The sequence below is a fragment of the Lycorma delicatula genome, chromosome 10 (genome assembly GCF_047948215.1).
Source record: "Lycorma delicatula isolate Av1 chromosome 10, ASM4794821v1, whole genome shotgun sequence".
Lineage (NCBI taxonomy): Eukaryota > Metazoa > Arthropoda > Insecta > Hemiptera > Fulgoridae > Lycorma > Lycorma delicatula.
The window spans coordinates 114,032,170-114,045,658 of record NC_134464.1 but is presented as its reverse complement, the minus strand read 5'-3'; the positions used below and the strand labels follow the sequence as shown (position 1 = coordinate 114,045,658).

The 13,489-nt window shown below is 31.3% G+C and overlaps 1 protein-coding gene across 1 annotated transcript in view; it reads right to left on the bottom strand.

Moving 5' to 3' along the window:
- LOC142331171 (uncharacterized) overlaps positions 1 to 6,196 on the bottom strand; it is a 30,450-nt gene extending 24,254 nt beyond the window's left edge. Inside the window, exon 1 of the mRNA XM_075376881.1 lies at positions 5,920 to 6,196. The gene's annotated coding sequence lies outside the window, so the exon portion shown is untranslated. The remainder of the gene's footprint in view (positions 1 to 5,919) is intronic.
- Positions 6,197 to 13,489: the final 7,293 nt, after the last annotated feature.

The window sequence follows — 13,489 nt, the reverse complement described above, 5'->3', positions numbered from 1 at the left end:
CTTTCTTTTCTACTTTAAAAAAATAACACTTTTTTAAATGCCAAACATTTTTAAGTTGTCATTAAATGTATGAGTAGGTAAACTGTTGGTAGTTGTTTGTTATTAATTTGCTGATGCCAATTTCTGAAAGTAAAGGTTTATAGATAAATTTAAAGAATATTTTTTTAACTTTTTAATGGAGATTTTTAGAAGTTGGTTCTACTTTTACAGAAGTTTATTTTATGAAAATTTTTTTTGTCTTTAGCCATTTGACTGGTTTGATGCAGCTCTCCAAAATTCCCTATCTAGTGCTATTCATTTCATTTCGGTATACCCGGTATACCCCCTACATCCTAAACAATGTATGAAAATGTAATCACTTAGTTTTATAAATAGATAATAAAAACCTTTGTTAACAATGTGTCACAAAATCTGAAAATAGACTCTGTTGAAGTTTTATGCATCTCACGGAGAGAGGGGTTCATGCTTTGCTTACTTATTCTGAGAAGGCTATTGTTGCGTTTTCAACGCGTTTTGTATTCCCGCTCATAAACGATACATGTGTTTGCCTTGCTCTGTTGGGAGCAAGGCATACTATTCAGTCGAGTCATGCTCCGGTTGCTGACGGCTGCGCATTCAGTATACTTTTTCTATGAACATAGTCATTTTTAGTGCATTAAGTAGTAGTTTATATTCAATTCATGTAGTTTATAATCAATCCAAGTCAGTATATAAATAATTCAGGTGTTCAGTGTTTTTTTATAATAAATCAGTTTATATATACAGTTAGTTGTGTTATTCAATTTAATATTTGGGACCTACCACTACAGCTATTTAAATGTGTATATAAAATAAGGAAAGCAAAATCGACAAAGTCTGTTATCATCAAATACTTAATGTATATGTAAATAACATAAATTGTTTCGTTATATGTAGAGTTTTCCAGAAGTATGCCTGATTTTTTTCACAAACTCAGAATATTCCTGATATGTTTCACTAACATTTAGCTATAATAATATTCTAGATAAGTCTTAGAAACACTCCAAGGATAATGTAAAAGTATTGACATATTAGAATAATATCAAACATAAAGCTCAATTTTATCAGAATTAAACTGCATCAAACTTTTTAAACATTGCAATTTACTATTATAACAATAATGCATACTGTTGTTTAATTTAATTCCAACATACAATTAAAAGAAAAATTGTATAATTGTATACGTAAATGAATACTGAAACTTTCAAATTCTGCAAATATACACCACTTATCTAATGTGCAATCTTTGTTAAAAAAAAAGAGATGGATATCTTATCTCTATTAAACCAAACAATAGAACAACTTTTGTATAAATTAATACAATGCTTCAGCTAATAAGAAAGGACATTTTGATTCTGTTGCTATTTTTAATAAATTACCAACCGTTTAAAAATCTTCCAATTAATTTATTTAAAATAAATCAAACGATTTTCTTTTACACAAAAAATATTATTCCATCAGTGAATTTTTAAAGATTACTAATTAAAAATTTTAAAATATCTTCAAAATTTTCTTCATCTTTCTTCAAAGTCTACATAAATAGGTGAATATGCGGTCGAGTAATTTTCATTAAAATCTTGAATTGTGAATTATTTACAGTACTTTAATGTATTCACTTTAACATTATTTCATGTGTTTACATTTTAAATAATTAATGCGGACTTTAATCATACTTATTCTTTTTATAATTAATTGTGTATTTATTTTGTGATGCTGCTCTGATCAAGGTTTTACCATGGTTTTCCTCGGTCCATCCAGAACAAGGAATGCCTGGCAGTTTCTTTTTTTATCTGTGGAGTAGCATATTTATCTATTCCTGATGTGATCTACAATATTATGAACCAATCAGAATAAAACATTTTCAGCTGATACTTCTACAGATCCAGAAGTTGCTAAATCTATAACAATCTAATCAATAATGAAATAAAAACTATAACTAAACATACAAAGAAATATTATATAAGCAAAAGTAGGTATGTTTCCTTGCTTACACAAGAGATATTATCTCTTCTTATCTTATTAAATGACGTGACAGAGGATTCCACTAAGAAAAGTAAAACAGATTCCTTACTTGAGCACGCAATTAATTTTGAATTTGTTTTATTTACAGTTACTTGGTATGAATAACTATTGACAGTGAACTGTACAAAGACGTAATTGCGATTTAAGTTTAGTAACCGATCTTTTAAAAGGGTCGATAGATTTTTTTAAAGAATTTGGAGAATGGTTTTTTAAAATATAAAATGAAAGCAAATAATATTTATTAAAAAATTAATATTTCAAACGAATAAAAAACCGTAAGAATAAGAAAACGTAGACGTTTATTTGATTACGAAGGAGCAGGAGCGGACGAAAGAAACTTCTACGTAAATTATTTCTTGACAATAACAGATCAAGTCGTATCTTCATTACGAGTGAGATTTGAACAAATTGAAAATAATATTAATATTTTCGGTTTTCTTTATAATATTTCACTATTATTAACAATGAAAGACGACCAGCTTAAAAGGTTTTGCGTGGATTTATTTTTAAAATTAAGGCAGATAAAAATCGTGATGCAAATGGAACAGATTTATACGAAGAAATGAACATTTTTTGTTCGGTCTGTACTAATGTTGAAAGTGAAACACCAATACGGTGCTTGAATATGAGAAATATTCACGATTTTTTTTCCAAATCCGGCCGTTAGTTTAAGAATATCGTTAACGATTCCGATTTAAACAGCATCAGCAGAACGAAATTTTTCTAAATTAAAATCGATTAAAAATTATTTACGGACAATAATGTCACAAGAACGATTAACAAACCTGACGCTTTTATCTATTGAGCACGAAATACGGTAAAAATTAAATCGCTATGATTTTATAAAAGATTTTGCTGAAAAATTAATATTTCATAAAATAGTACGAACGAAAGGTTCATTGAAAAAAAATTAAGATAAAAATAAATAAAAACAAAGATCCAATTTTAAGAAAAGTTTTTTACACTTTTTGTTTTATAATATCCACAATTTTATTTAAATACATTTTTGAAAAGTTAATTGTTTTACTTATTATTTTTACTGAAACTTAGTTTATTTTTAGAAAGGGCCCTGCAATTTCAGATTTGTCCCGGGTCCCGCAAAAGCAAGGGGCGGCCCTGTGTATGTCTATATAAAAACATATAAATTATTTATTCATTGCTTTATATTTATTTAGAATTGCTATTCAAATTTTTTACAGTTTTCAAACCTCTATTTTTGGATAATTTTGGGTCGATACAATAAAATGATTTTTTTTAATAATGCTGAACCGTTTTCACGTTTTTTTGCGATTGTTCAAATCAATGAAAATAAAAATAAAAACTCAAATACTAATGGATGACTAGAGATCGACTAGAAAAACCGACATATGAACTAGATCAGTATTAATTTCATCTTTACTGTAGTGAAAAAAAAGAGTTTCATTCGTGAATATAGAGTGCTTTATTTGATGAGAATTTTGAAGTTGTTTTTTCATAAAAATAAAAAGAATCTTATTATTAATAGTAGAAGAATATACACGTGCAAAAAGCCAGGCGATATGCAAGGTATAAGATAGATTATATCACGGTTAAGCAAAGATTTAGAAATCAACTAGTCGACTGCAAAACTTACCCTGGAGCATTGATAGCGACCATAATTTTGGTGATAATGAAATGTAAATTGGGATTTAAAAACCTGAAGAAAAGGTGTCAGAAGAATCGGTGGAATTTAGAGAAGCTTGAGAAAGAGAAGATTTTTGAGGAGGACATCGCAAGAGATCTGAGTAAAAAAGATAAGGTAGAATGTTAAAAAGGAAATTATTAAATCAGCAGAAGCGAACTTAGGCAAAACAAAGAGAACTGGTAGAAAACCTTGGGTTTCAGACGATATATTGCAGCTGATGTAGTGATAAAGAAAGTAAAAGGAACTATAGACAATTAAGAAATACTGTAAACAAGAAGTGCAAACTAGCGAAAGAAGAGTGGATTAAAGAAAAGTGTTCAGAAGTGGAAAGAGAAATGAACATTGGTAAAATAGACAGAGCATACAGGAAAGTTAAGGAAAATTTTGGGGTACATAAATTAAAATCTAATAATGTGTTAAACAAAGATGGTACACCAATATATAATACGAATGGTAAAGTCGATAGATGGGTGGAATATATTGAAGAGTTATACGGAGGAAATGAATTAGAAAATGATGTTATAGAGGAAGAAGAGGAAGTTGAGGAGGATGAAATGGGAGAAACAATACTGAGATCTGAATTTAAGAGAGCATTAAAAGATTTAAATGGCAGAAAGGCTCCTGGAATAGACGGAATACCTGTAGAATTACTGCGCAGTGCAGGTGAGGAAGCGATTGATAGATTATACAAGCTGGTGTGTAATATTTATAAAAAGGGGAAGTTCCGTCAGACTTCAAAAAAAGTGTTATAGTAATGATACCAAAGAAAGCAGGGGCATATAAATGTGAAGAATACAGAACAATTAGTTTAACTAGTCATGCATCAAAAATCTTAACTAGAATTCTATACAGAAGAATTGAGAGTAGAGTGGAAGAAGTGTTAGGAGAAGACCGATTTGGTTTCAGGAAAAGTATAGGGACAAGGGAAGCAATTTTAGGCCTCAGATTAATAGTAGAAGAAAGATTAAAGAAAAACAAACCAACATACAAGAACAATTTAGATTCAGAGTAACAGTAGAAGGTGAAAAGATAAAGATGCTACGATTTGCTGATGATATAGTAATTCTAGCCAAGAGTAAAAAGGATTTAGAAGAAACAATGAACGGCATAGATGAAGTCCTACGCAAGAACTATTGCATGAAAATAAACAAATACAAAACAAAAGTAATGAAATGTATTAGAAATAACAAAGATGGACCAATGAATGTGAAAATAGGAGGAGAAAAGATTACGGAGGTAGAAGAATTTTGTTATTTGGGAAGTAGAATTACTAAAGATGGACGAAGCAGGAGCGATATAAAATGCCGAATAGCACATGCGAAACAAGCCTTCAGTCAGAAATATAATTTGTTAACATCAAAAATTAATTTAAATGTCAGGAAAAAATTTTTGAAAGTATATGTTTGGAGTGTCGCTTTATATGGAAGTGAAGCTTGGACGATCGGAGTATCTGAGAAGAAAAGATTAGAAGCTTTTGAAATGTGGTGCTATAGGAAAATGTTAAAAATCAGATGTGTGGATAAAGTGACAAACGAATAGGTATTGTGGCAAATAGATGAAGAAAGAAGCATTTGGAAAAATATAGTTAAAAGAAGAGACAGACTTATAGGCCACATACTAAGGCATCCTGGAATAGTCGCTTTAATATTGGAAGGACAGGTAGAAGGAAAACATTGTGTAGGCAGGCCACGTTTGGAATATGTAAAACAAATTGTTAGGGATGTAGGATGTAGGGGGTATACTGAAATGAAACGACTAGCACTAGATAGGGAATCTTGGAGAGCTGCATCAAACCAGTCAAATGACTGAAGACAACAAAAAAATTCATTAATAAAATTATGTCACAACTTTTACTCGATACAACACTTCGCACTAAATTTATAGTGTTAGGCTAGAAAATAAATTTACGTTCGGTCCACATCACTACATTAATTACAATTAAATAATCGAAAAAATAATAATTTAAAACTCAAGTCATATTACAATCCAGGAAAAATAATAAAATTTAAAAAAATATATCTATAAAAATATCACTGTCCACGCAGACCAAAACTACGAATGTATTGCATCCGCCATATTTGTTATTTACAATTCTTTTATATCGTGCAATAAAATCACTTATTTAATAACTAATTAAAGCAATTATGTCTTATAAAAGTAAACAATATTAAGTAAATAAAATAACACTATTAAAACAATTAACGTAACGTACTCACCCACAATAATAACAGTCTAATGTAAAAACAAATACGCAGGGTAGACACGAGCGATGAACCTGGACGCCGAATCTCATCACAGTCAAACGGACGAGTATACGGCCGTAATACTTTAATATACGTTAGATGTTATAGTAAAACTAAAGCTAATAAATATATATTGGAACATTTTATTTATTAAAATAATACCTTATTTATAAGTAAGTCAATTAGCATTCAATTTGACTGAATTTAAAATGATTTTAGAAAGGCAAGTTTCCATACAACACGCAGCCATCTCGTAACCGCTAGCATGATTGAAGTAACAAGGTGTAGCATTCCGCACAGTATTCGGCGCGCATGCGTATACGCTCGTCCCGAAATCTCATTTTCTACCGGGTTATTTGAACATATAAGTAAAGGATTTTGGGACAAAAGTTTTTAGTTGTACAAAAATTTGTACAACTAAAAACTTTTAAAATACATGATAATGATTAAACGAGCTAACAATCCAATATTAAGGCAATAAAAAGGCAAAATCAATTCCTATTTTTAAAACTAACTTTTCTTTAACTAGAAAAATTTTATATATAAGCCTAACAAGTACGTAAATGAACTCGTATTCTACAACCTTATTTCTAATAACTGTAATCATTTCAAGACAAGATACTTTGAATGTCTTGGCCTTTCATCCGGAGGTCCTGGGTTTGAATCCTGATCAGGCGCATTTTAAACGCTGAAAAATTTGTTCGTATTCCACATGCACAAACTTTGAGCTTATGGTGACTTAATCGTAAAAAACCAAATAAACTTCGTTTTAGCAGATGCGATTATACAAAGTTAGCTCCATTACATATTTTGTAGTACTTAGGGGCAATCCTTTTATAACCAATTTTAAGTATTACTTAATCGATGATTTTATCATTACAACTTCATTATAAGCTTGTTCATTTTTTTAATGTCTAAAATGTTCGTTACCTAATTAAGATCTTTCAGGTACATTCAATCCTATGTTTATGTTGTAGTAAAAAGTTATCTAAATAAGACGGTATAGAAGAATTAAGTTAACAGATTACCGGTTTACATTATTAAGGTGTAAAGATCAACAATATCTTTAAATAATACACTTTTAATAATAAAAAAATTCTACCATCCACAGTTAAAAGTAACAAACTCCTACTTCAATATAAAAAATTACCTAGTAATAAAAAAAAACAAACATTTTTATATTTCATATATTAAACACACACAAAAGTAGTATAATATTACCGGTTTTGGACCACACCCCCTTATTTCAAATTAAGAGCACTTTTTTGAAAACACTACCCTCTTATTTCAAAATAAGACCCGGTTTAAAAACCGTACTTATTTTAAGCATATCTATTTCTAATTAGAAACGTACGACCGCCCCCTTATTTCAAAATAAGAGGTAATACCTTATTTCAAAATAAGTAAACACCTGCTGCAAACACAATTTTAACGGGCTGAAGCCCATTAAAATCGATTTAGCTTAAACAATACTATAATGACCATAAGGTAAAGCGCTAATACAATCTTCCAGTATAAATCTTTTATCATCAAACGGTGAGAGAGCTTTCTTGTTCGCTTCAATTGTAAACACATCACGGTGATAACTTATGATTAAATTCATGCGCTTAATTTTTTCGACCGTCTTAAATAAACATTCTTTATAATCTTCAAATGAAATACCATTCTCAACTACATTTTTCTTAACACCTTTTGACTTCTTTACGGCCAATTTCTTCATCTCCTTCAACAGCAGTCGCGTACACTTTTGATCGAAGACCAATAAATTCTGTCGTAATTTCACCGTTCATTTCAAGGGTGCAGAAAAAGCCTATCCTATTTGAGTTCGGCGATGTGAATAATTTTTTACGGGAAACAAGAGAAAATTACAAAATATTTTCGACGAAACGACTCTTATTTAGAATTAACAGCATTATGGATTATTTTATAGTGGCGCAAACATTTTCGGCGAAAAAAATTAAACGGTTGTTAAAAAAATTTTCGTATATAATAAAAACATGCGGCTTAAAAATATTATTAATGAATCTTTTAGGGAATTTGTGATTTCGGCGATGGAAATTAGACAGGTTTTACGACAAGAATATTATTTAAAGAAATTTAGAGAAAATAGGAAGAATCCGGGCGCGGTTATTTTGGATCTTTACGAAAAACGAAAATTACGAGAGTATTGCGTAAAAACGGAAAACCAGAGAAAACGGTATACCAAACAACAGTTAAGGATTTACCGGGAAAAACCATCGCAGGTGGTGAGTTGATTTTAATGATTTAACTTTTTGTCTGGAAAATATTGACAGATTAATTACGCACTTCGGCAAAATAAATTACACCGAGAATGGCGGCGTAGGGAAAACTAAAGAAAAATTATTCCGGCCGTTAACAGAAATGTTTTGCGATGATATTATGTTAATATAAATATTACCACCAGACAGCACGGACGAAAATAACGACCGATTAGTGAAGAAAAATTTGTGCGGCGTTAACGATTCTTTATTACGTAGCATTTTCCATAAATATAATTTAGCTAGACACGGAGTAAAAGCAAAAATGTCGACAAAAATTATAGAAAAAAATATCCAATTTCACCGAGAAAAATACCGGGCGATAATTCCACAGCGATATTACGATCTTTATCCGAAGAAATTTGTCTCTCTGCCGTATAAGATAGAACTAGCAGACGAAAAATTATCCGATATTTTGAGGGATTTACCAGAGATTTTATAACAGCTGGAAAAATACGATATTTTTATGACAAGACATCGATATTACCCAGGATTTTACAGGAATTTTTAATAAGAGAAACGGAACAATATTTAACAGAAAATTTCGACTTTTGTTTTCCTTGTACCGACTACAATGACAGACGCTCGAATATTATTGTATAAAACGATAATACTGTTGGATCGGACTGCTTAACTTGGTCGCACAAGAATATAAGAGAAAAATCTACAATAAATTTGTATGCCGAATGACATCTCCAGGCGTAAACAAGGATATAGGATACCGCATTGCAAATTTTGTTAATCGTCCAGACAAACGATTAAGAGAAACTTTTACAAGCCCAACCTCACAGAAACACGGGATGACGCGCCTGGAAGCTACGTTTTACGTGTATAACAACAATAACGAAGAGGGATTTAGCTTAAAAATACCACGACGAATGTACTAGAAAAGTACAAAAAAATATTTACGAATGCACCGTTCTATTCTGCGTCTGTTACGAAACAACGGGGAAAAATCTGTAGCGTGTTAAAATATACCTGCTGCGTTGTTTATAAAGATTTACTGTATTATCGTTTACGGGCAAATTCTCTTACTAAAAAACTAATCGGATACAAGATAAAACTCGATAAAGACAAGCAAAAAAAAAAAAAAATTAATACGCTACATTTTAAACGGATTTAGCTTTAATATGCTGCCGATAAATTTGTTGGAAACGGAAGAGAAAAACAACAAATTAAATATTTTCTACTCCGCTTACGTAAAAATAGGAGAAACTTTTTTTTTCCGGTTATAATTTTCTATTTAGCGCAAAATGTGTTAATTTAAATACCGGACAAACGGGCTTAATACAAGATATTGTAAACCACGATTTCCAGAGAAACAATCGTCCCTTAAAAACAACTTAAATTTCTACAACATCCAGCAAATCGTGCCGACTACAGGTTGTGTTGTTTACGGCGTAAAATTGTCGGAGGAATTATCCAAGAAACAAGAAAGAATTTCGAACAAGCTGAAAAATCTCTAGATATCGCCAGCGCATTAGAAGTATTGAAAATAAAGAATAACGAGCAAAAATATAGCGCTGAATTTTATAAAAATTTACACAAAGGTAACCGGATCGAATTACCTGTAAATTCTATATAATAACAACAGAGAAATTCTCTATTGTTGCGATTTACTGTAGAAAGCTAGGAGAAAAAAACTTTATAATTTACTGTTAAGGGACAATTTAAGCGTAGATAAATAGAATTTAATAAAATCGCAAAACAAGAGGGATTTATACAGGTGTCTTATAAAAACAATTATTTCCACTACTGGCCTAAAGAAACACCATTTTTCAAAATACAATCTAAAGAACATATGTGTACCACAAAGGTTTTAAGTATGTGGATATTTCTGTTACTAGTCCCTTTGAAAGCTTGAGGAAAAAGAAAATATACAGAAAAAAGGAGAGAAAGTAAAAATATCTAAAGAAATAGTAGAAAAAATGCTGTGCAGACATTTTACTTAAGCGCTAATTTTACTGTATCTAAATGTAAAAAATTAGAGGATTTAGAAGAGGGCGTTTATACTATTAATTCTATAACAACAGATTTTAGAGGAAAAACACGTTATGCCTTTACTTTAGAAGAGAAAGGGAGCATAGAATACGTTTCCAATTCCTTTATGGAGAAAGAGCCAGACTAAAACTTGTTTAAAAATTCCGGATAATTTCTCCTTTTTGTTTTAATATGAAAGGGCCTATTAACAGGTTGTCGATCGTGCCGCACCAAACGTTGTCCGAAAGCGGTCGCTGGAAATTTAATTCGACTACAGCATCCGGGTTTTCTTCAGAACACCGATAAGTATTCGGTACGTTGTTTACGCCATTAAGAGGAAAAGTAGCTTCGTCCGAAAATAGAATAAATGGAATTAAGCGGTAATAATTGTTAACCCGTTGATAAAATTGCAGTCGTCTGGTATTTTCACCGAGCCGGAAGGGTTGAACTTTTTGTACATAAGGAGTCGGTCCGTAATGCCGTAATGACTTCCATACACGATTTTGAGGAATATTACGTCGTGTAGAAATTCTTGGCGTGCTCGTAGTAGGATTAAGCTGTTAGCCGGTTTTAGCACCTGATGAATGTTTTCTGTTGCATCACTGTTTATCGGTTGACTTTCAGATGAAACATGTGCTCTGGGAAGTGTTATTTTCATAATTCCTCTAAAATACTTTACTAATCGTCGGAAGACGGAAGAATACTAATCAGCGGAAGAATACCTACGTCGGTATTCTTCCGCTGAAGCCGGACCATTTCTATCGCAAAAAGCCGTACACAAAAATCATATCGGCATATTCTGCGTGACTGAAGAGACGCCGTATTTTTTCAAAACAAAAAATTCCAAACAGAATTTCACTTGTTTAAATTCAATATCAATTGGAAAAATGTAGGTAACAGTTTAGAGTACAATAAACAAAAATACTACATAATATGATTTTCAAAAATAATTTAACGTAATCAAAATTTTGTCAAAAACAACTAAATCGCTAGGAATTTATATATATATATATATATATATATATATATATATGTGTGTGTGTGTGTGTGTGTGCGCGTGCGTGTGTGTGTATGTGTGTGTGTGTGTGTGTGTGTGTGTGTGTGTGTGTGTGTGTGTGTGTGTGTGTGTGCGTGTGTGCGTGCGTGCGTGTGTGTGTGTGTGCGCGCGTGTCAGAATACCGTATTTAGCGTATGTAAGCACTATTCCGGTTTGTATTACTGGATTAGTTCAGGGAAATGTACCGATTGCTAGGCAGGGGGTGGCAATTATCATTATCGAACAAACAGTTGTGTACAACAATCCTAAATCCAATTTGGAATGGTAAAATCCTGCTGTGAGGTACTACAAGTGAGAGTAACGTTGACATCGTTCAGCGATATCGGAATAAGTTACTGAGAATTATAACAGAGGCTCCGTGGTTTACAAGAAACTCTAAGATACACGGTTATCTGAGAGTTCGGAGCGTTCGAGAGGAAATAAAACGATTCATTAACAAGCACAAAATGAGACTGAACATCATACGAGCTAATTCGCAATTCGCAGTTCGAGTAATAGCGACAAAATTCGACATTTAAAACGACTGCATTTATTGGAGTCGTAAGGTTCTTCGAAATTTGGATTAATCTACTACACTAGGTCGTTATACTTTGTCAAAATATCTCGTTTTGTTTCGCCGTTTCATTCTGTTTTCATCATTTATTATTTTTTTTATTTCCTTGTACGAAGTAAAGGATCGCGAAAAATTTTCGGTTATCAGATCTCAATAGAAATATGCATTTTGACCATCCGCGAATCCATTTTGACTAGTTTCGGTGTGACGTCTGTACCCTTTTTTTTTTTTAAAGAGGTGGAGGACCCCGTTTACGGGCGCCTAAGCAATGTCGGGCTCGCTAACAGGTTCCGCCGGTTATAACAAAGGGCGTATGTATACCTGCGCAGTACCGACTAAACCTCCATCCCTGGCTTCCCCCTTCCCGGGACTGCTGACGTATGTACCTCGCATATCTCAAAAGGTTAGCTATAGGATGTTGAAATTTTTAATTTAGGATTGTTGTAACATCTAGTTGTGCAACGTCCCTTTTGATTGCGATCGACTGAATCCCCAAAACTGCAGGTCTCAGTAAACCTTTTCAGCGATATATCATAAGCGGTACTTATTTTCACCGGTTCCAGAGTTATAGCCTAACAAAATGTTCATCGATGAATTATTGGGATGTTACAAGAGGAAGGCACATCGGTTCGAATCAGACTTCATCTCCTTTTTTTTAATTTTTTTTTCTTTCTTTTAATGTAAATATATCGATTTATTAATAATTATTAACTTCCGATTGTAAAAAAACTTTTACGGTAAATAATTATTCAAAAATAACAATAAAAACAAATATCAGAATTTATTAATGAAATAACATTTTATGTACTTTTCATTTTTTTTTTAAATGCGTATATGTAAATGTAATAGGTGTACAAGGAAGTCATGAGAGGGTCCACGTCAAATTTTTTTCTCTTTTTTCTGATATTTCTTTGTTTCGTTTGTTTTTTTTTGTGATTCCTTGTGTAACTGGGGTATACTTCTTGGTATTTCTTTTTTTCCTTTTTACGTTACGGACTTAATCAATTTCTCGGACTAATCGGTGTATTTAACTATTTATCATTATTATATACTTTAATGAACTATAAAAGATATGTATACATAAGCGTACGTGTATTTTTTACAATTGTATTGTATTGACAATTCTTAAATGGATTCGATGGAGACCTCTCTTTGCACGGCTTTTGTTTATTATAATCAAATTTATTTGCGGTTCAGATTGTAAATAAAAATAACTTGCTTTGAAACAAAAAATTAAAAAAAAAAAGTGTAATTTGATTCGAATGGATTTCTAGTGAACTCCAGTTATTTGACGTTTATAAATGTACACGATACGTGTACATTTATAAAATCTATGCTCCTAAATGGAAATTCCTGTATTCCTAAATTATAATTTATCTTCATTACATTTTATACGTAAAAATTTTAAATATATTTAATTAAAATATATAAATAAAATAATTATCGAGATCGGATTAGGAGTTTCTGATATACGAATAAGATTTTTACAAATATGCAAACAGACGGATATTCTATTTTATAGGGTTATAAAATCGACCGTCTATAATCATACATACGTCTTTTTGAAAATATTTTATCTTAAAAAATTATTCCAGATATAATCTACTAAAAATGTTGAACATCTGCAGTATTTTAAAAAATAAATATTATATAGATAAAACGTAACATAAACCC